The 23,258-nt window shown below is 42.0% G+C and overlaps 11 non-coding genes across 11 annotated transcripts; 8 read left to right on the plus strand and 3 right to left on the minus strand.

Moving 5' to 3' along the window:
- The first annotated feature begins 3,457 nt into the window (after positions 1-3,457).
- TRNAV-UAC lies at positions 3,458-3,530 on the plus strand. Its single transcript has one exon. It is a non-coding gene; the product is annotated as a tRNA-Val (tRNA).
- A 1,404-nt stretch (positions 3,531-4,934) lies between these two features.
- On the minus strand, positions 4,935-5,008 carry TRNAT-AGU. Its single transcript has one exon. It is a non-coding gene; the product is annotated as a tRNA-Thr (tRNA).
- Positions 5,009-6,251: 1,243 nt separating this feature from the next.
- TRNAA-AGC lies at positions 6,252-6,324 on the plus strand. Its single transcript has one exon. It is a non-coding gene; the product is annotated as a tRNA-Ala (tRNA).
- A 767-nt stretch (positions 6,325-7,091) lies between these two features.
- TRNAV-CAC lies at positions 7,092-7,164 on the plus strand. The gene has a single exon. It is a non-coding gene; the product is annotated as a tRNA-Val (tRNA).
- A 994-nt stretch (positions 7,165-8,158) lies between these two features.
- Positions 8,159-8,232, plus strand: TRNAT-CGU. The gene has a single exon. It is a non-coding gene; the product is annotated as a tRNA-Thr (tRNA).
- A 2,657-nt stretch (positions 8,233-10,889) lies between these two features.
- TRNAM-CAU lies at positions 10,890-10,961 on the plus strand. The gene has a single exon. It is a non-coding gene; the product is annotated as a tRNA-Met (tRNA).
- Positions 10,962-12,636: 1,675 nt separating this feature from the next.
- TRNAM-CAU lies at positions 12,637-12,708 on the plus strand. Its single transcript has one exon. It is a non-coding gene; the product is annotated as a tRNA-Met (tRNA).
- A 1,366-nt stretch (positions 12,709-14,074) lies between these two features.
- On the minus strand, positions 14,075-14,147 carry TRNAR-CCU. Its single transcript has one exon. It is a non-coding gene; the product is annotated as a tRNA-Arg (tRNA).
- A 2,720-nt stretch (positions 14,148-16,867) lies between these two features.
- TRNAR-UCG lies at positions 16,868-16,940 on the plus strand. Its single transcript has one exon. It is a non-coding gene; the product is annotated as a tRNA-Arg (tRNA).
- A 1,078-nt stretch (positions 16,941-18,018) lies between these two features.
- Positions 18,019-18,091, plus strand: TRNAV-UAC. Its single transcript has one exon. It is a non-coding gene; the product is annotated as a tRNA-Val (tRNA).
- Positions 18,092-20,274: 2,183 nt separating this feature from the next.
- TRNAM-CAU lies at positions 20,275-20,347 on the minus strand. Its single transcript has one exon. It is a non-coding gene; the product is annotated as a tRNA-Met (tRNA).
- Positions 20,348-23,258: the final 2,911 nt, after the last annotated feature.

The raw sequence follows: 23,258 nt of genomic DNA on the forward strand, positions 1-23,258 counted from the left end.
CAGCGCTTAGAACAGTGCTTTGCACATAGTAAGCGCTTAACAAATACCAACATTATTATTATTATTATTTTTCTCTGGGCCTCAGTGACCTCATCTGGAAAATGGGGGTGAAGACTGTGAGCCCCTCGTGGGACAACCTGATTACCTTGTATCTACCCCAGCGCTTAGAACAGTGCTTTGCACATAGTAAGCGCTTAACAAATACCAACATTATTATTATTATTATTCTCTGGGCCTCAGTGACCTCATCTGGAAAATGGGGATGAAGACTGGGAGACGGGGGACAACCTGATCACCTTGTGTCTTCCGCGGCGCCTACAACAGCACACAGTAAGCGCTTGGAACCGCTTAGTACAGTGCCCTGCACACAGTAAGCGCTTAATAAATACGATTGAATGAATGAATGAATGAACAAATACCATCATCATGATGATTAATTCTCCCAAATCAAAAAGCACCAGGCCCAATCTTTGGGGGGAAAAGCAGATTTTCCAGGAATTTCACTTTTTGTCGTCTACATGTGCCCCGGTGGCCTAATAGATAAGGTATTGGCCTCCTAAGCCAGGGATTGGGGGTTCGAGTCCCACCCGGAGTGAAATTTTTTTATTTTTTCGAGCTGGGATAACTTTAAAAGATCAGAGAATTTTCTTTACGTGTGACAATTTAGGCCACAGGAATTGTCTTTTTCTCCAGCAATCAGCGAATCAATAGTGATCCATGAATATCTCAATCACTTGAATTGCCTCCCCTGACTCTCCTTCTGAACGCCAAGGAAATGGTGCCAACTTGGACTTCCCAAGCGCTCAGTACAGTGCTCTGCACTCAGTAAGCGCTCAATAAAGACGATTGAATGAATGAATGAATGAATGAAATGATGGTAAGCCCGGTGTGGGCAGGGATCGTCTCCATCTGTTGCCGCATTGTACTTTCCAAGCGCTTAGTACAGTGCTCTGCACACAGTAAGCGCTCAAAAAATACAATTGCATGAATGATTGATTGAATGAGTGAATGAATGATTGGGAAGTACAGCAGACTCACCCTCTGACCTCAGGAAGCTTGCACTCTTAAAGGTTAGAAATACTTGCAGACAGTAATAATAATAATAATAATAACAACAACAATAATAATAATGACCTCAGGAAGCTTGCACGCTTAGAGGTTAGAAATACTTGCAGACAGTAATAATAATAATGATAATAATAATAATAACAATGACCTCAGGAAGCTTGCACTCTTAAAGGTTAGAAATACTTGCAGACTAATAATAATAATGATAATAATAATAATGATAATAATGACCTCAGGAAGCTTGCACTCTTAAAGGTTAGAAATACTTGCAGACTAATAATAATAATGATAATAACAATAATGATAATAATGACCTCAGGAAGCTTGCACTCTTAAAGGTTAGAAATACTTGCAGACTAATAATAATAATGATAATAATGACCTCAGGAAGCTTGCACTCTTAAAGGTTAGAAATACTTGCAGACAGTAATAATAATAATAATAATAATAATAGTGACCTCAGGAAGCTTGCACTCTTAAAGGTTAGAAATACTTGCAGACAGTAATAATAATAATAATAACAATAATAGTGACCTCAGGAAGCTTGCACTCTTAAAGGTTAGAAATACTTGCAGACAGTAATAATAATAATAATGATGATAATAATAATAATGACCTCAGGAAGCTTGCACTCAAAGGTTAGAAATAAATAATTTATTATTATTATTTATTATTATTATTTATTTAGCTTAATAAATGCCATTATTATTATTTACAGTCCAGAGGCGGGGAGAGGACTAAATTATGGATATGTACGTTCATTCATTCATTCAATCATATTTATTGAGCGCTTCCTGGGTGCAGAGCACTGTACTGAGCGCTTGGGAACTCCAAGTTGGGAACATATAGAGGCGGTCCCTGGTTAAGTTTGGGAATTGATGATGGGATTTTCTTCCTCTACAGGGTGTTGAGCGCTTCCTGTGTGCAGAGCACTGTACTAAGCGCTTGGGAACTACAAGTTGGGAACATATAGAGACGGTCCCTGGTTAAATTTGGGAATTGATGATGGGATTTTTTTCTTCTACAGGGTGTTGAGCGCTTCCTGTGTGCAGAGCACTGTACTAAGCGCTTGTGAAGTCCAAGTTGGGAACATATAGAGACGATCCCGAGTTAAGTTTGGGAATTGATGATGGGATTTTCTTCCTCTACAGGGTGTTGAGCGCTTCCTGTGTGCAGAGCACTGTACTAAGCGCTTGGGAACTACAAGTTGGGAACATATAGAGACGGTCCCTGGTTAAATTTGGGAATTGATGATGGGATTTTCTTCCTCTGCAGGGTGTTGAGCGCTTCCTGTGTGCAGAACACTGTACTAAGCGCTTGGGAAGTACAAGTTGGCATAATATAGAGACGGTCCCTGGTTAAGTTTGGGAATTGATGATGGGATTTTCTTCCTCTACGGGGTGTTGAGCGCTTCCTGTGTGCAGAGCACTGTACTAAGCGCTTGGGAAGTCCAAGTTGGGAACATATAGAGACGGTCCCTGGTTAAATTTGGGAATTGATGATGGGATTGTCTTCCTCTACAGGGTGTTGTGCGCTTCCTATGTGCAGAGCACTGTACTAAGCGCTTGGGAAGTCCAAGTTGGGAACATATAGAGACGGTCCCTGGTTAAATTTGGGAATTGATGATGGGATTTTCTTCCTCTACAGGGTGTTGAGCAATTCCTGTGTGCAGAGCACTGTACTAAGCGCTTGGGAACTACAAGTTGGCATAATAAAGAGACGGTCCCTGGTTAAGTTTGGGAATTGATGATGGGATTTTCTTCCTCTACAGGGTATTGAGCTCTTCCTGTGTGCAGAGCACTGTACTAAGCGCTTGGGAAGTCCAAGTTGGGAACATATAGAGACGATCCCGAGTTAAGTTTGGGAATTGATGATGTGATTTTCTTCCTCTACAGGGTGTTGAGCGCTTCCTGTGTGCAGAGCACTGTACTAAGCGCTTGGGAAGTACAAGTTGGCATAATATAGAGACGGTCCCTAGTTAAGTTTGGGAATTGATGATGGGATTTTCTTCCTCTACAGGGTGTTGAGCGCTTCCTGTGTGCAGAGCACTGTACTAAGCGCTTGGGAAGTCCAAGTTGGGAACATAGAGAGACGGTCCCTGGTTAAGTTTGGGAATTGATGATGGGATTTTCTTCCTCTACAGGGTGTTGAGCGCTTCCTGTGTGCAGAGCACTGTACTAAGCGCTTGGGAAGTCCAAGTTGGCGTCCGTAGTTAAATTTGGGAATTGATGATGGGATTTTCTTCCTCTACAGGGTGTTCTTTGTCTCCTGAAGATTTATTCTCCCACCTCCATCCAACTGGATCCCATTTCCCATTGCTTCGAGGGAAAACAAGGCAGAGAAAGAGGGGAGACACGATTGAAAGTGAAAAAAGGGGCGTCTACGTGAGGTTTCCGTAGTGTAGCGGTTATCACATTCGCTTTACACGCGAAAGGTCCTCGGTTCGAAACCGGGCAGAAACAATTCTGGTTTTTTAGGGTCGACTCGTTTTCACCGCCTGCTGAAAGAGCCGTCGCACTCGGGCTCTCCAAATAATAATCATTACGGTATTTAATAATAAATCATGATGACGATGTTTCATAATTCATCATTACGGGTATCCAAAATAGAACAGTGCCCCAGCGCTTAGAACAGTGCTTTGCACATAGTAAGCGCTTAATAAATGCCATTATTATTATTATTATTACCACTATGAGATATACAGTAGCAGATATAGAGAAGATCTCAGTGGAAAGAGCCCGGGCTTTGGAGCCAGAGGTCCTGGGTTCAAATCCCGCCTCTGCCACTTGTCAGCTGGGTGACTTTGGGCGAGTCACTTCACTTCTCTGGGCCTCAGTTCCCTCATCTGGAAAATGGGGATGAAGACCGTGAGCCCCCCGTGGGACAACGTGGTCACCTTGTAACCTCCCCAGCGCTTAGAACAGTGCTTTGCACGTAGTAAGAGCTTAATAAATGCCATCATTATTATTAATAAATACCGTAATGATTATTATGAGATATATGTCTCTACATAATAATAATAATGGCATTTATTAAGCCATTCTAAGCGCTGTTCTAAGCGCTGGGGTAGATACAAGGTGACAAGGTTGCCCCACGTGGGGGTCCCAGTCTTCATCCCCATTTTCCGGATGAGGTCACTGAGGCCCAGAGAAGTTAAGGGGCTGGCCCAAAGCCACACAGCTGATAATCGGCGGCTTAGTGGAAAGAGCCCGGGCTTGGAAGTCATGGGTTCTAATCCTGACTCCGTCCCTTATCAGCTGTGTGACTTTGGGCAAGTCACTTCACTTCTCTGGGCCTCAGTGGGCTCTTTCCACTGAGCCGCTATGATTTTTGAGTCGTGGGCCCAGCAAACTTAACCACTTGTCGAAATCCTAACTTGGTGGGAAGGACCACCACTCTTTTCGGGGGCGTCTTCCCCACTCCTCCTCCTTCCAGTAGGATTTGATGTCGGGCAATTCCCCCACAAAGAAAGGATTACACGATTCTGAGCAGTGGAAAATCAGTGGCGTGGGTCTTCGGGGGGACAAAAATCAGGCCTCTACACATTCACGCATTCACTCACTCATTGTAAACTCCCCAGCGCTTAGTACAGTGCTTTCAATAGTAAGCGCTTAATAAATGCCATAATTATTATTATATAATCGTATTTACTGAGCGCTTACTGGGTGCTGAGCACTGTACTAAGCGTTTGGGAAGTACATGTCGGCAACACATAAAGACTCTCCCTACCCAATAAAGGGCTCACAGTCTAGAAGGGGGAGACAGACAAAAAAATGAAGTCTTTTTTTAACACTGCTTTGCACAGAGTAAGCGCTTAATAAATGCCATTATTATTAGTAAAGAAGGTCTGGAGATCCGGGAAAACAAGGCCCCGCTGGGATTTGAACCCAGGATCTCCTGTTTACTAGACAGGCGCTTTAACCAACTAAGCCACGGAGCCCACGACTTTTCAAATCCCCTCTACAAGTTACAGGAAGGTACAGACACCATGGAAAAAATGAGCAATAATGGAGAAAGCAAGAGAACCAGAGAGAAAGTGTAGCAGAATCAATCAATCAATCGTATTTATTGAGCGCTTCCTGGGTGCAGAGCACTGTACTAAGCGCTTGGGAAGTCCAAGTTGGCAACATATAGAGACGGGCCCTACCCAACAGTGGGCTCACAGTGTAGAAGGGGGAACTGAACTGACCGCAAGTGGAATGCAGGATTGGTGCTAGTAATAATATTGGTTTTGGAAGTTTGGCCTCAGAGATCATTCATTCAATCCTATTTATTGAGCGCTTACTGTGCGCAGAGCACTGTACTAAGCGCTTGATCAGACACTGCTACTTAGAGAAAGCAGCGTGGCTTACTACTGATAATAATGCTAATGATGATGATATTTGTTAAGCGCTTACTATGTGCAAGGCACTGCTCTAAGCGCTGGGGAGGTTCCAAGGTGATCAGGTTGTCCCACGGGGGGCTCCCAGTCTTCATCCCCATTTTCCAGATGAGGGAACTGAGGCCCAGAGGAGTGAAGTGACTGGCCCAAAGTCACACAGCTGACAGGTGGCGGCTTAGTGGAAAGAGCCCGGGCTTGGAAGTCATGGGTTCTAATTTTGACTCCGTCCCTTGTCAGCTGTGTGACTTTGGGCAAGTCACTTCCCTTCTCTGGGCCTCAGTGATCTCATCTGCCAAATGGGGATGAAGGCTGTGAGCCCCACGTGGGACAACCTCATTACCTTGGAACTACCCCAGCGCTTAGAACAGTGCTTGGCACATATTAAGCGCTTAACAAATACCAACATTGTTATTACTAAACGCTTGGAAAGCGCAATTCGTCTCGTCTCCTCTGCTGGTGGTCGAAAACCATTAAAACTGTGAGAAGTGGGACAACCTGATCACCTTGTATCCCCTCCAGCGCTTAGAACAGTGCTTGGCACATATTAAGCGCTTAACAAATACCAACATTATTATTACTAAGCGCTTGGAAAGTACAATTCATCTCTTCTTTGCTGGTGGTCGAAAACCATTAAAACTGTGAGAAGTGGGACAACCTGATCACCTTGTATCCCCCCCCAGCGCTTAGAACAGTGCTTGGCACATAGTAAGCGCTTAACAAATGCCATCATTATTATTATTTCAATCTGGCCCTCCCTCTTGAGCACTGTATTAGAAGAGGCAGAGGAGTCCAACCAGTAGTGGGGGAATTAGCTCAAATGGTAGAGCGCTCGCTTAGCATGCGAGAGGTAGCGGGATCGATGCCCGCATTCTCCAATTTTTGGAGTCTTCCCGCCCAGATTAATTCATTTATTTAATCCTATATATATTGAGCAATTACTCTGTGCAGAGCACTGTACTAAGCGCTTGGGAAGTCCAAGTTGGCAACATCTAGACACGGGCCCTACCCAACAGCGGGCTCACAGTCTAGAAGGGGGAGACAGACAACAAAACAAAGCATATTAGCTAAATAGAATAAATATGTACAAATAACATAAAGTCATTCATTCAATCGTATTTATTGAGCGCTTACTGTGTGCAGAGCACTGGACTAAGCTCTTGGGAAGTCCAAATTGGCAACACATAGAGACAATCCTTACCCAACAGCGGGCTCACAGTCTAGAAGGGGGAGACAGACAACAAAACAAAACATATTAACAAAATAAAATAAATAGAATAAATATGATTGATTTGATTACCTTGATTACAACTTGATTACCTTGTGGCTTCCCCAGCAATAAGGACAGTGCCTGGCACATAGTAAGCGCTTAACAAATACCATCATCATTATCATCATTATTATTCTTATTAGACAAAACACCCAGGGCAAATGGGACAATCCCTAGGTCATCTTCTAGACTATGAGCTCACTGTTGGGGAGGGACCGTCTCTAGATGTTGCCAACTTGGACTTCCCAAGCGCTTAGTACAGTGCTCTGCACCCAGTAAGCGCTTAATAAATGTGATTGGTTGATTAATTGATTGATTGATTGATTGATTGATTACTCTTATCTGGGCTTGGAAGAAAAGTGAATTCACGAGGTGGTTTCCGTAGTGTAGTGGTTATCACGTTCGCCTCACACGCGAAAGGTCCCCGGTTCGAAACCGGGCGGAAACATTATTTTATACTGAGCAGAGCGTTTTTCAGAAACACTTTCTCGCGGCTCCCTCCTAGGAATCAACTCTCCTTATCGCGGCAGGAGTGTTTGCCGATCAATCAATCGTATTTATTGAGCGCTTCCTGTGTACAGAGCACTGTACTAAGCGCTTGTCAAGTCCAAGTTGGCAACATATAGAGACGGTCCCTACCCAACAGTGGGCTCACAGTCTAGGAGATGATGTTTATGCTAAGAAACTCCAATCACTTTCCTTGATGATGCCAACTTTCCCCCCAAAAGGCTAGGCCTCATTCTTCTTTTATTGACTAGACTGTAAGCCCGCTGTTGGGTAGGGACCGTCTCTATATGTTGCCAACTTGCACTTCCCAAGCGCTTAGTACGGTGCTCTGCTCACAGTAAGCGCTCAATAAACACGACTGAATGATGACTATCCTGGCAGTGGGACAGAGATAATAATTATAATAATAATGGTATTTGTCAAGCGTTATTATGTGCCAAGCACTGTTCTACACGCTGATGACCATTCGATCCCGACTCCTCCACTTGTCTGCTGTGTGACTTTGGGCAAGTCACTTCACTTCTCTGGGCCTCAGTTCCCTCATCTGTCAAATGGGGATGAAGACTGGGAGACCCACGTGGGGCAACCTGATCACCTTGTATTCCCCCAGCGCTTAGAACAGTGCTTTGCACATAATAAACGCTTAACAAATACCATCATTATTATTTTGTTATCCCAGGGACAATCTCCTTCCAAAGCGGTCTGTCATGGGCTCCGTGGCTTAGTTGATTAACGCGCCTCTCTAGTAAACAGGAGGTCTTGGGTTCAAATCCCAGCGGGAACTTTTTTTTTCTTCCCCAATCATCCGAGATTTTGCACGCTACTTAGACAGCGCTCTCCCTCTCTTTTCCAATTCCACTTCAATTGCTCAGCCACTTTTCCCATCTCTCGCTCCTCTGACTGCTTCCCATGGCAAGAAGGGAATTGGTGTTATCGGCTCCGTGGCTTAGTTGGCTAAAGTGCCTGTCTCGTAAACAGGAGATCCTGGGTTCAAATCCCAGCGGGGCCTCTTCTTTCTCGACTCTGTGGGATGTTTTATTTCCACCAGGCCGGTGAAGAAAGTCAAGTGGAGACGCTCCTGTCCTTTGTCTCCCGGGATTACAGGACACTAACCTTTCCACTGGCCAGTCTGGGCTTAGTCTCTCCTTGTAATAATAATAATGATGGCATTTGTTAAGTGCTTACTATGTGCAAAGCACTATTCTAAGCGCTGGGGAGGATACAAGGGGATCAGGTTGTCCCAAGTGGGGCTCACAATCTTCATCCCCAGCCTGGGCTCTTTCCACTAAGCCACGCTGCTTCTCTATTAGTTCTGTTTTACCAACTGCGAGTTGGATAGTCTGTGTTCCAGTATTTGGAAGAGACAGAGACAGAGAAAAAGAGAGAAAGAGAGAAGGCCTCGACATTGGCCTCGTCTAAAGTTAGAAGCACTTTAATTATCAGCAAGGAGAGTGGCACAGCGGAAGCGTGCTGGGCCCAGAGGTCGAAGGATTGAAACCTTCCTCTGCTATTTTCATCATCATCATCATCATCAAGCATATTTATTGAGCGCTTACTATGTGCAGAGCACTTGGGAAGCACTTGGGAAGTACAAATTGGCAACATGCAGAAACAGTCCCTACCCAACAGTGGGCTCACAGTCTAAAAGGGGGAGACAGAGAACAAAACCAAACATACTAACAAAATAAAATAAATAGGATAGATATGTACAAGTAAAATAAATAAATAAATAAATAGAGTAATAAATATGTACAAACATATAAACATATATACAGGTGCTGCGGGCAAGGGAAGGAGGTAAGATGGGGGGGATGGAGAGGGGGACGAGGGGGAGAGGAAGGAAGGGGCTCAGTCTGGGAAGGCCTTTTAGGACTTTGTTTCTAGAAATTTATTGGCTTCAAAGAGTTTCTGAGACAACTGCATAAACAACCACTCTAATCGAGCATGAATATTTCTTCATCAAAGGCAGGTCAAGTTAGAAGATCACTACTTACGAGAGAGCAGAGTGGCACAGCAGAAGCGTGCTGGGCCCATAATTCAGAGGTCGAAGAATCGACACTTTCCTCCGCTCTCTTCCCTTTTAGGATTTTGTTTCTAGAAATTTATTGGCTTGAAAGAGTTTCTGAGACTGCGTAAAGAACCACTCTAATCGAGCATGAATATTTCTTCATTAAAGTCAGGTCAAGTTAGAAGATCACTACTTATGAGAGTAGAGTGGCACAGCGGAAGCGTGCTGGGCCCATAATTCAGAGGTCGAAGGATCGACACTTTCCCCTGCTATCTTCCCTTTTAGGAACTTATTTCTAGAAATGTATTTGCTTGAAAGAGTTTCTGAGACAACTGCATAAAGAACCACTCTAATCAAGCATGAATATTTCTTCAACAAAGATTAGGACAAGTTAGAAGGCAATTAACTACTAGGGAGCAGAGTGGTGCAGCGGAAGTGTGCTGGGCCCATAACCCAGAAGTTGAAGGATCGAAACTTTCTTCTGCTATCTCCCCTTTTAGGACTTTGTTTCTAGAAATTTATTGGCTTGAAAGAGTTTCTGAGACAACTGCATGAAGAACCACTCTAATCGATGATGAATATTTCTAGAATATTTCTTTCTAGAAATTTAATTGCTTGAAATACTAATAATAATAATGATGGTATTTGTTAAGTGCTAACTATGTGCAAAGTGCTGTTCTAAAAGCTGGAAGTTTCTGAGACATCTGCATAGTGAAAGAACCACTGTAACCGAGCATGAATATTTTTTCATCAAAGTTCAGGTCATATTGGAGAAGAAGTGTGGCTTAATGGAAAGAGCCTGGGCTTTGGAATCAGAGGTCATGGCTTCAAATCCCACCTCTGCCACTTGTCAGCTGGGTGACTTTGGGCAAGTCACTTCACTTCTCTGGGCCTCAGTGACCTCATCTGTAAAATGGGGACTAAGACTGTGAGCCCCACATGAGACAACCTGATAACCTTGTATCTACCCCAGCGCTTAGAACAGTGCTTTGCACATAGGAAGCACTCAACAAATACCATCATCATTATTATTATTATTATATTGACTTCGGTTACGCCCCCAAAAGAGGCAATCAAGCGCTAGGGGCAGATACAATATAATAAAAATGATGGTATTTGTTGAGCACTGACTATGTGCGAAGCACTGTTCTAAGTGCTGGGGAGGATACAAGGTGATCAGGTTGTCCCATGGGGGGCTCACAGTCTTAATCCCCATTTTACAGTTGAGGAAACCGAGGCCCAGAGAAGTGAGGTGACTGGCCTAAAGTCACACAGCTGACAAGTGGCAGAGTCAGAATTAGAACCCAGATCTCTGACTCTCAAACCACGCTGCTTCTATCTCCTGCTCCCAAACTTGACCCTTAGAAGGAGGAGTGCTTAGGCAGCGCGTCAGCTTCATCTTCTAAAGTTCCACAGATCCATCTCCAGAGGGACAGGCATTTTATCATTCCTGGCCTCAAATAGTAGCTCCATGTAACTTCCATTCATTCACTCAATCGTATTTATTGAGCGCTTCCTCTGTGCAGAGCACTGGAGTAAGCGCTTGGAAAGTCCAATTCGGCAACAGGGATCATCCCTACACAACGAACTCACAGTCTAGATGGCGTCTAGACTAGTCTCCGCCTCGTCTAAAGTTAAAAGGGTACAACTTCTCAGGAAGCAGAGTGGCGCAGCGGGAGCGTGCTGGGCCCATAACCCAGAGGTCGAAGGATCGAAACCTTCCTCTGCTAACTTCCTTTTTCGGATTTTATTTCTAGAAATTTAACTGATTGAAATAATAATAATGATGGCGTTTGTTACGCACTTGCTATGCAGAGATCACTTCTCTGGGCTTCAGTTACCTCATCTGCAAAATGGGGATGAAGACTGTGAGCCCCATGTGGGACAACCTGATCGCCTTTTATTTTCCCCAGCGCTTAGACCAATACTTTGCACATAGTAAGCGCTTAATAAATGCCATCATTATTATTATGATCATCCCTACCCAACAACGGGCTCACAGTCTGGATGGCGTCTAGACTAGTCTGGGCCTCGTCTAAAGTTAGACGGTCACTAACTATCAGGGAGCAGAGTGGCGCAGCGGGAGCGTGCTGGGCCCATAACCCAGAGGTCGAAGGATCGAAACATTCCTCTGCTATCTTCCTTTTTCGGATTTTATTTCTAGAAATTTAACTGCTTGAAATAATTATAATGATGGCATTTGTTAAGCACTTACTATGCAGAGATCACTTCTCTGGGCCTCAGTTACCTCATCTGCAAAATGGGGATGAAGACTGTGAGCCCCATGTGGGACAACCTGATCGCCTTGTATTTTCCCCAGCGCTTACACCAATACTTTGCACATAGAAAGCGCTTAATAAATGCCATCATTATTATTATGATCATCCCTACACAACAACGGGCTCACAGTCTGGATGGCGTCTAGACTAGTCTCGGCTTCGTCTAAAGTTAGAAGGGCTCCAATTGTCAGGGAGCAGAGTGGCGCAGCGGGAGCGTGCTGGGCCCATAACCCAGAGGTCGAAGGATCGAAACTTTCCTCTGCAATCTTCCCTTTTAGGCTTTTGTTTCTAGAAATTTAATTGCTTGAAATACTACTACTAATAATGATGGCATTTATTAAGCGCTAACTATCAGCAAAACACTGTTCTAAGCTCTGTGAGTCTCTGAGACATCTTTATAGTGAAAGAACCACTGTAATCGAGCATGAATATTTTTTCATCAAAGTTCAGGTCATGTTGACATTGGTTACGCGCCCAAAAGAGGCAATCAAGCGCTAAGGGTAGATACAATATAATAATAATGGTGGTATTTGTTAAGCACTGACTATGTGCGAAGCACTGTTCTAAACGCTGGGGAGGATACAAGGTGATCAGGTTGTCCCACGGGGGGCTCATAGTCTCGATCCCTATTTTACAGTTGAGGGAACCGAGGCCCAGAGAAGTGAGGTGACTGGCCCAAAGTCACACAGCTAAGTGGCAGAGTCAGAATTAGAACTCAGATCTCTGACTCTCAAGCCACGCTGCTTCTATCTCCTGCTCCCAAACTTGACCCTTAGAAGGAGGAGCGCTTAGGCAGCGAGTCAGTTTCATCTTCTTAGTACAGTGCTCTGCGCATAGTAAGCGCTCAATAAATACGATTGATGATGATCTTCTAAAGTTCCTCAGATCCATCCCCAGAGGGACAGGCATTTTACATTCCTGGCCTCAAATAGTAGCTCCATGCAACTTCCATTCATTCGTTCAATTGTATTTATTGAGCGCTTCCTGTGTGCAGAGCACTGGAGTAAACGCTTGGAAAGTCCAATTCGGCAACAGAGATCATCCCTACACAACGAACTCACAGTCTAGATGGCGTCTAGACTAGTCTCCGCCTCGTCTAAAGTTAAAAGGGTACAACTTCTCAGGAAGCAGAGTGGCGCAGCGGGAGCGTGCTGGGCCCATAACCCAGAGGTCGAAGGATCGAAACCTTCCTCTGCTATCTTCCTTTTTCGGATTTTATTTCTAGAAATTTAACTGCTTGAAATAATAATAATAATGATGGCATTTGTTAAGCACTTACTATGCAGAGATCACTTCTCTGGGCCTCAGTTACCTCATCTGCAAAATGGGGATGAAGACTGTGAGCCCCATGTGGGACAACCTGATAGCCTTGTATTTTCCCCAGCGCTTAGACCAATACTTTGCACATAGTAAGAGCTTAATAAATGCCATCGTTATTATGATGATCATCCCTACCCAACAACGGGCTCACAGTCTGGATGGCGTCTAGACTAGTCTCGGCCTCGTCTAAAGTTAGAAGGTCATTAGTTGTTAAGGAGCAGAGTGGCGCAGCGGGAGCGTGCTGGGCCCATAACCCAGAGGTCGAAGGATCGAAACCTTACTCTGCTATCTTCCCCTTTTGGATTTTGTTTCTAGAAATTTAATTGCTTGAAATACTGCTACTAATAATGATGGTATTGGTTGAGCTCTAACTATGTGCAAAGCGCTGGGAGTTTCTGAGACATATGCGTAGTGAAAGAACCACTCTAATCGAGCATGAATATTTTTTCATCAAAGTTCAGGTCATGTTGACCTCGGTTACGCGCCCAAAAGAGGCAATCAAGCGCTAGGGGTAGATACAATATAATAATTAGGATGGTATTTGTTAAGCGCTTACTATGTGCAAAGCACTGTTCTAAGCGCTGGGGAGGATACAAGGTGATCAGGTTGTCCCACGGGGGGTTCACAGTCTTCCTTTTACAGATGAGGTCACTGAGGCCCAAAGTCACCCAGCTGACAAGTGGCTGAGGCGTGATTAGAACCCATGACTTCTGATTCCCAAACCAGGGCTCTTTCCACTGAGCCACGCTGCTTCTCTAATACAAACGTCTCGGATGCAGTCCCTGTCCAACATGAGGCTCTAAACAGGTAATAATAATAATAATAATAATAATAATAATAATGGTCTTTGTTAAGCGCTTACTACGTGCCAAGCACCGTTCTAAGCGCTGGGGGAGATACAAGGTAATCAGGTTGTCCCACATGGGGCTCACAGTCTTCATCCCCATTTTACAGATAAAATAACTGAGTCACAGCGTGAGCCCTTTGTTGGGTAGGGATTGTCTCTACCTGTTGCCGGATCGCACTTTCCAAGCGCTTAGCACAGTGCTTTGCACACAGTAAGCGCTCAATAAATACAATTGAATGAATGAAGTGACTTCCACTAGATTATTGTAGGTGCCCATGGATTACTTTCGGTTGTTTGATTTTTTAAAAACAATTTAAAAGTCGAAGGCGGTCTAAATTGTTGCATGGGAACAGGGAAAAATTACTTTAAAGTTTCCCAGTTTAAAAAAAAGCCAATCCACCCCAGGTGGGACTCGAACCCACAATCCCTGGCTTAGGAGGCCAATACCTTATCCATTAGGCCACTGGGGCAGCTACTTGGATTTTTGCTGTAATTAATTAAGGGTAGGGTGAAGCAATGAGCGTAAAGATATAATAAATGATGGTGGCATTTGTTAATAATAATAATAATGAACGTAAATATATAATAATTAAACGATGGTGGCATTTGTTGATAATAATCATGAGCGTAAAGATATAATAATTAAATGACGATGGCATTTGTTAATAATAATCATGAGCGTAAAGATATAATAATTAAATGATGATGGCATTTGTTAATAATAATAATAATAATAATGAGCGTAAAGATACAATAATTAAACGATGGTGGCATTTGTTAATAATAATCATGAGCGTAAAGATATAATAATTAAATGATGATGGCATTTGTTAATAATAATAATAATGAGCGTAAAGACATAATAATTAAACGATGGTGGCATTTGTTAATAATAATAATCATGAGCGTAAAGATATAATAATTAAATGATGATGGCATTTGTTAATAATAATAATAATAATAATGAGCGTAAAGACATAATAATTAAACGATGGTGGCATTTGTTAATAATAATAATGAGCGTAAAGATATAATAATTAAATGATGATGGCATTTGTTAATAATAATAATAATAATGAGCGTAAAGATATAATAATTAAACGATGGTGGCATTTGTTAATAATAATAATCATGAGCGTAAAGATATAATAATTAAATGATGGTGGCATTTGTTAATAATAATAATGAGCGTAAAGATATAATAAACGATGATGGCATTTGTTAATAATAATAATAATGAGCGTAAAGATATAATAATTAAACGATGATGGCATTTGTTAATAATAATAATAATAATAATGAACGTAAAGATATGATAATTAAACGATGATGGCATTTGTTAATAATGATAATCATGAGCGTAAAGATATAATAATTAAATGATAATGGCATTTGTTAATAATAATGATGGTATTTATTAAGCGCTTACTATGTGCAAAGCACTGTTCTAAGCGCTGGGGAGGTTAGAAGGTGATCAGGTTGTCCCACGTGGGGCTTACAGTCTTCATCCCCATTTTCCAGATGAGGTCACTGAGGCACAGAGAAGTAAAGTGACTTGCCCAAAGCCACCCAGCTAAGTGACGGAGCGGCATTAGAACCCATGACCTAAAGTTTCCAAGCCCGGACTCTTGCCACTGAGCTACATGTCTGCAATTGGAGAACCGAAAAGTGAAGCGGAGGTGAAGTGACTTATACAAGGTCACTTAGCAGGCCAGCCGCAGAGGTGGGACTGAAAACTCAGTTTTCCTTACTCCCCTACCCGTGCTCCTTCCACCAGGTCTCTTCCTCCTCTTCTTTTCAGTTCCCAGACCTGGTGTTGTGTTGTGTTGTTGTGTGGAGTCAGAGGTCATGGGTTCAAATCTCAACTCCTCCACTTTCGTTCATTCAATCGTCTTTATTGAGCGCTTACTGTGTGCAGAGCACTGTACTAAGCGCTTGGGAAGTACAAGTTGGCAACAAATAGAGACGGTCCCTACCCAACAGTGGGCTCACTTAGCTGTGTGACTTTGGGCAAGTCACTTCACTTCTCTGGGCCTCATCTGGAAAATGGGGATGAAGACTGGGAGCCCCCCGTGGGACAACCTGATCACCTTGGAACCTCCCCAGCGCTTAGAACAGTGCTTTGCACATAGTAAGTGCTTAATAAATGCCATTATTATTATTATTATTATTATTGTGTTGTGTCCTCTCTCTTCTCCCCTCCTCCTCCCCCCCTAAACCCTGAAACCAAGAGAGCTTCGGCGTCGGTTACCCATCGAAAATCAAAATTACTTTTTCTTCTTTCCAGGCTCCAGGTCATTATTATTATTATTCAATCAATCGATTTGTATTATGCTTTCCCAAATGCTTAATGAGGTGCTCTGCAAACAGTAAGCTTGCATTTATTATTATTATTATTATTATTATTATTATTATTATTATTATATGTGCCGTCGAGTCGTTTCCGATTCATAGGGACTCCACGGACAGATTTTCTCATTCATTCATTCAATCGTATTTATTGAGCGCTTACTGTGTGCAGAGCACTGTACTAAGCGCTTGAATAATAAATAGCTTTATGCTCCAGAACGTGCCGTCCTCTGCCATAATCCGCAATCTTTCTAACGGTTTTTCTGTTATCACTGTTCTGGTCTCTGTCCATCTAGCTGTCGGTCTGCCTCTTCCTCCTTTTCCCTGGATTTTTCCAGGGAATCATCAATCGTATTTATTGAGCGCTTACTATGTGCAGAGCACTGTACTAAGCGTTTAGCACTGTACTAAAAGAATCGGTCATCCTGATGATGTGTCCAAAATATGCTCATCTAACTCGAGTCCTGTGGCCTTCTAAAGACCACTTTGGTGTAATTGACTCTAAAATATATTTCATTCATTCAATCAATTGTATTTATTGAGCGCTTACCGCGTGCTGAGCACTGTACTAAGCGCCGTTGCTTCTTATTCATTCGTTCGTTCAATCGTATTTACTGAGCGCTTACTGTGTGCAGAGAGCACTGTACTAAGCGCTTAATTTAAGCTTTTAATTTAGCGCTTAATTGCTCTTAGTTTGAACAACTCAGGTACGCAATGAACTGAGAGTGGAAGCGCCCTGGAGGATGTGGGCTTTAAGGAATATTTTGGAAGACTGAGAAAACTCAATCCTGCTGGATTTCTTGGGTGAGGGATTTCTAGGGAAAAATGGGATAAGTAAGACGACCACGTGGCCTAATGGATAAGGCGTCTGACTTCGGATCAGAAGATTGAGGGTTCGAATCCCTTCGTGGTTATATTGCTTTTATTTCACAGGATTTAACCGATTCCAAGATTGGGCCTGGCCCCGGAGGCCGCCTCTTTTCAGGAATTGTGTGTGTGCCTCAAAATAATAATAATAATGGTGTTTGTATTTGTTATTTTGCTTACTATGTGTAAAGCACTGTCCTAAGCGCTGGGGGGATGCAAGGTGATCAGGTTGTCCCACGTGGGGCTCACAGTCTTCATCCCCATTTTACAGATGAGGGAACTGAGGCCCAGAGAAGTGAAGTGACTTGCTCAAAGTCACACAGCTAAAGCCCATCCTCTTTCCCTTGAGCCTCGCTGCTTAAATAGAATTATAGCTATAGGCACATCAATAAGAAGATAAATAGAATAGTAAATATGTACAAGCAAAATAGAGTAATAAATCTGTGCAAATATATAAAATATATTCATATATATATACAAATATGTACACTTGTCAGCTGTGTGACTTTAGGTAAGTCACTTCACTTCTCTGAGCCTCATCTGTAAAATGGGGATGAAGACGGTGAGCCCCCCTGGGACAACCTGATCACCTTGGAACCTCCCCAGCGCTTAGAACAGTGCTTGGCACCTAGTAAGCGGTTAATAAATGCCATCATTATTATTACTGTTATTCTCTGGGCCTCAGTTCCCTCATCTGGAAACTGGGGATGAAGACTGTGAGCCCCCCGTGGGACAACCTGATGACCTTGTATCCTTCCTAGCGTCTCCCCCTCCTCCCAATAAATAAAATATTTATTGATTTATTTTACTTGTACATATTTATTCTACTTATTTTATTTTGTTAATACGTTTTGTTTTGTTCTCTGTCTCCCCCTTCTAGACTGTGAGCCCGCTGTTGGGTAGGGACCGTCTCTCTATGTTGCCAACTTGGACTTCCCAAGCGTTTAGTCCAGTGCTCTGCGCACAGTAAGCGCTCAATGAAGACGATTGAATGAATGAATGCTTGGCACGTAGTAAGCGCTTAACAAATGCCATCATCATTATTATTATTACCTAAATCCCGAGACAGAGTCCTCGAATCGCTGCCATCTCGGAGCAGAATAAAAAAATAACGGTCCTTAGGTGGTTTCCGTAGTGTAGTGGTCATCACATTCGCCTTACACGCGAAAGGTCCTCGGTTCGAAACCGGGCGGAAACATCTATTCTTTTTTCTTTTCTTTTCTTTTCTTTTTTCTTTTCTTTTCTTTTTCGGAAACATCTATTCTTTTTTCTTTTCTTTTCTTTTTTTCTTTTCTTTTCTTTTCTTTTCTTTTCTTTTCTTTTTTTTCTTTTCTTTTCTTTTCTTTACTTTTCTTTTCTTTTCTTTTCTTTTCTTTTCTTTTCTTTTTCTTTTCTTTTCTCTTCCCTTCCCTTCCCTTCCCTTTTTCCTTTCCTTTCCTTTCCTTTCCTTTTCTTTTCTTTTCTTTTCTTTTCTTTTCTTTTCTTTTCTTTTCTTTTCTTTTCTTTTCTTTTCTTTCCTTTTCTTTTCTTTCCTTTTCTTTTCTTTTCTTCCTGATGTCGGAATCCCCATCGGCCGAATCAGCAATCATTTACCCTTTTCTTTTCTTTTCTTTTTTCTTTTCTTTTCTTTTCTTTTCTTTTCTTTTCTTTCCTTTTCTTTTCTTTTCCTTTTCTTTTCTTTTCTTTTCTTTTCTTTCTCTTTTCTTTTCTTTTCTTTTTTCTTTTCTCTTTTCTTCTGCCTGATGTCGGAATCCCCATCGGCCGAATCAGCAATCATTTACCATCCGGAGTCCCCTCTGTGGAAAAAGTTTTCCTCCCTAAATTTCGTCCCTCGGGTGACTGTGAGCCCACTGTCGGGTAGGAACCGTCTCTATACGTTGCCAACTTGGACTTCCCAAGCGCTTAGCACAGTGCTTTGCACACAGTAAGCGCTCAATAATATAATAATAATAATGGCATTTATTAAGCGCCTACTATGTGCAAAGCACTGTCCGAAGCGTTGGGTTAGAGAAGCAGCGTGGCTCAGTGGAAAGAGCCCGGGCTTTGGAGTCAGAGGTCATGGGTTCAAATCCCGGCTCCACCACTTGTCATGCATGAATGAATGAATGAAAGAAACATGCTCGTCCATTCCCTTCAACAGCTCCAAGTCCAGTGGGCTGGACAGAAGAGGCACAATGGGCCATTCCAGTATTATACTGCTTTGGGAATCAGATGTCGTGGGTTCTAATCCTGACTCTGCCACTTGTCAGCTGTGTGACTTTGGGCAAGTCACTTAACTACTCTGTGCCTCAGTTACCTCATCTGTAAAATGGGGATTAAGACTGTAAGCCCTTATTATTACTTATTATCAGTAATAATAATTATAGTATTATGTAACGCAATATATTGTTATATTATTGCTTATAATTATAAGCATTATTACAATATACTTATATATAAGTATATATACAAGTGGGTAGGGACCGTCTCTATATGTTACCAACCTGTACTTCCCAAGTGGTTAGTACAGTGCTCTGCACACGGTAATACTACTACTACTACTACTACTACTACTACTAATAATAATAATAATGGCATTTATTAAGCGCTTACTATGTGCAAAGCACTGTTCTAAGCGCTGGGGAGGTTACAAGGAGATCAGGTTGTCCCACGGGGGGGCTCACAGTCTTAATCCCCATTTGACAGATGAGGGAACTGAGGCCCAGAGAACTGAGTGACTTCCCCAAAGTCACACAGCTGACAGTTGGCAGAGTGAATGAATGAATATAATATAAGTAGTATATTATAATTAATAATATTATAGTAATCATAATGACATTATTATAAGTAATAATAATTAAAGCAGCGTGGCTCAGTGGAAAGAGCCCGGGCTTTGGAGTCGGAGGTGAAGGGTTCAAATCCGGAATCTGCCAATTGTCAGCTGTGTGACTTTGGGCAGGTCACTTCACTTCTCTGTGCCTCAGTTCCCTCATCTGTCAAATGGGGATTAAGACTGTGAGCCCCCTGTGGGGCAGCCTGATCACCTTGTAACCTCCCCAGCGCTTAGAACAGTGCTTTGCACATAGTGAGCGCTTTATAAATGCCATCATCATTATTATTATATAAAATTATATAATACTATATTTTATTATATTATAATTATTGTTGCTTATAATACAGGCATTACTATAATATACTAATATATAATATACGTATTATATTATGATTGCTATTATAAGTAATAATAATAATAATACTGACGTTTGTTAGCGCTTACTATGTGCCAAGCCGGTGAGCAATTTCTGCAATTAGGATCCAAGAGTGGAAGCAGTATTTATAAGTCGGTGGACTACTTGGAATTCCACTTTCTGCAGTTAGGATCCAAGAGTGGGAAAAAAATTCTGCCCCCTCTGAGGCTCGAACTCAGGACCTTCAGATTATGAGACTGACGCGCTGCCTACTGCGCTAAGGAGGCGGTGGGAAAACTTATTTCTTTTTGCCTTCTTGGACAGAATTGAAGAGATCTTCAAGACTGGCCTGCTCTGTTTGGAAAGAGCTCTAATCAATCAATCAATCAATCAATCAATCGTATTTATTGAGCGCTTACTGTGTGCAGAGCACTGTACTAAGCGCTTGGGAAGTACAAGTTGGCAACATATAGAGACAGTCCCTACCCAACAGTGGGCTCACAGTCTAAAAGGGGGAGACGGAGAACAAAACCAAACCTAATAACAAAATAAAATAAATAGAATAGATATGTACAAGTAAAATAAATAGAGTAATAAATATGTACAAACATATATACATAGATACAGGTGCTGTGGGGAAGGGAACGAGTTGTCTGATGTGCGACCCTGGATAAGTCACTTTACTTTTACAGATTTATTACTCTACTTATTTTACTTGTACATATTTACTACTCTATTAATTTTGTTAATGATGTGCATGGAGCTATAATTCTATTTATTCTGACGGTTTTGACCGTCCGGTTTTGTCTCCTCCTTCTAGACTCTGAGCCCGTTGTTGGGTAGGGACCGTCTCTGTTGCCAACTTAGACTTCCCAAGCGCTTAGTACAGTGCTCTGCACACAGTAAGCGCTCTCTACATACGATTGAATGAATGAATGAAAGGAGTATTCAAACCAGCGCTTAGAACAGTGTTTGGCATATAGTAAGCGCTCAACAAATACCATCATTATAATTATTCATTCAGTCGTATTTATTGAGCGCTTACCGTGTGCAGAGCACTGTGCTAAGCGCTTGGAAAGTCCAATTCGGCAACAGGTAGAGACGGTCTCTACCCAAAAACGGGCTCACGTGTTGACAGGCGTCAATACCATCAAAATAAATAGAATTATAGCTATATAGAAAGTGTGGGGGCGACCCCAAGAATACGCAAGAAAGAGGGGGGAGCAGGAGGGAAAGGGGAATAAGAGTTTAGAACAGTGCTTGGCACATAGAGCTTATTAATAATAATAATTATGGTATTTCTTAGGCACTTGTTTGGCACATAGTAAGCGCTTAATAATGATAATAATGATACTTGTTAAGCACTGTTTTAAGCGCCGGGGGAGATACTGGGTAATCAGGAGGTTGTCCCACGTAGGGCTCACACTTTTAATCCCCATTTTACAGATGAGGTAACTGAGGCAGAGAGAAGTGAAGTGATTTGCCCAAGGTCACACAGCAGACAAGTGGCGGAGCCGGGATTAGAACCCACGACCTCTGACTCCCAAACCCGAGTTCTTTCCATTTCCATTTTAGACTGTGAGCCCACTGTTGGGTAGGGACTGTCTCTATATGTTGCCAACTTGTACTTCCCAAGCGCTTAGTACAGTGCTCTGCACACAGTAAGCGCTCAATAAATACGATTGATTGATTGATTGATTGATTAAGCCACGCTGCTTTACCATTATTATTATTATTACGATACAACAGACAGGGAATGTGTCTGCTTATTGTTATATTGTCCTCTCCCAAGCGCCTAGTGCAGTGCTTTGCACACAGTGAGCGCTCAATAAATTCGATTCAATGAATAAATTTGATAGACTGATCCGCCACGGCATAACTCTCTCCATCATCAAAATAATCCTAAAAGCCCACGGCCTCCAGGAAGCCTTCCCGTCTCCATCAAAACAAGAGGCAACGTTAACAGATTTATAAGTAATCCCTATCATCGGCTCTGTGGCTCATACTTTTATTTCTTTCAGAATCTTCCAGTTTTAAAAGCAATTCTACCATCAGCTTTGTGGCTCATACTTTTATTTCTTTCAGAATCTTCCACTTTTAAAAGCAGTTCTACCATCAGCTCTGTGGCTCATACTTTTATTTCTTTCAGAATCTTCCAGTTTCAAAAGAAGTTCTACCAAATGCCATTATTATTATTAGTAGTAGTAATAGTAGTAGTAGTATCATTATTATTATCGGCTCTGTGGTTCATACTTTTATTTCTTTCAGAATCTTCCAGTTTTAAAAATAATTCTACATCGGCTCTGTGGCTCATACTTTTATTTCTTTCAGAATCTTCCAGTTTTAAAAATAATTCTACCGTTGACTCTGTGGCTCATACTTTTACTTCTTTCAGAATCTTCCAGTTTTAAAAATAATTCTATCATTGACTCTGTGGCTCATACTTTTATTTCTTTCAGAATCTTCCAGTTTTAAAAGCAATTCTGCCATCGGCTCTGTGGCTCACACTTCTATGTCTTTCAGAATCTTCCAGTTTTAAAAATAATTCTACCATCGAATCTGTGGCTCATACTTTTATTTCTTTCAGAATCTTCCAGTTTTAAAAATAATTCTACCATCGACTCTGTAGCTCATACTTTTATTTCTTTCAGAATCTTCCAGTTTTAAAAGCAGTTCTACCATCGGCTCTGTGGCACATACTTTTATTTCTTTCAGAAGCTTCCAGTTTTAAAAGCAGTTCTACCATCGGCTCTATGGCTCATGCTTTTATTTATTTCAGAATCTTCCAGTTTTAAAAGCAGCTCTACCAAATGCTATTATTATTATTATTATTATTATCGGCTCTGTGTCTCATACTCTTATTTCTTTCAGAATTTGCCAGTTTTAAAAGCAATTCTACCGTCAGCTCTGTGGCTCATACTTTTATTTCTTTCAGAATCTTCCAGTTTTAAAAATAATTCTACCATCGGCTCTGTGGCTCATACTTTTATTTCTTTCAGAATCTTCCAGTTTTAAAAGCAATTCTGCCATCGACTCTGTGGCTCACACTTCTATGTCTTTCAGAATCTTCCAGTTTTAAAAATAATTCTACCATCGGTTCTGTGGCTCATACTTTTATTTCTTTCAGAATCTTCCAGTTTTAAAAGCAATTCGACCATCGGCTCTGTGGCTCATACTTTTATTTCTTTCAGAATCTTC

Source organism: Tachyglossus aculeatus, unplaced genomic scaffold (assembly GCF_015852505.1).
Source record: "Tachyglossus aculeatus isolate mTacAcu1 unplaced genomic scaffold, mTacAcu1.pri scaffold_101_arrow_ctg1, whole genome shotgun sequence".
Lineage (NCBI taxonomy): Eukaryota > Metazoa > Chordata > Mammalia > Monotremata > Tachyglossidae > Tachyglossus > Tachyglossus aculeatus.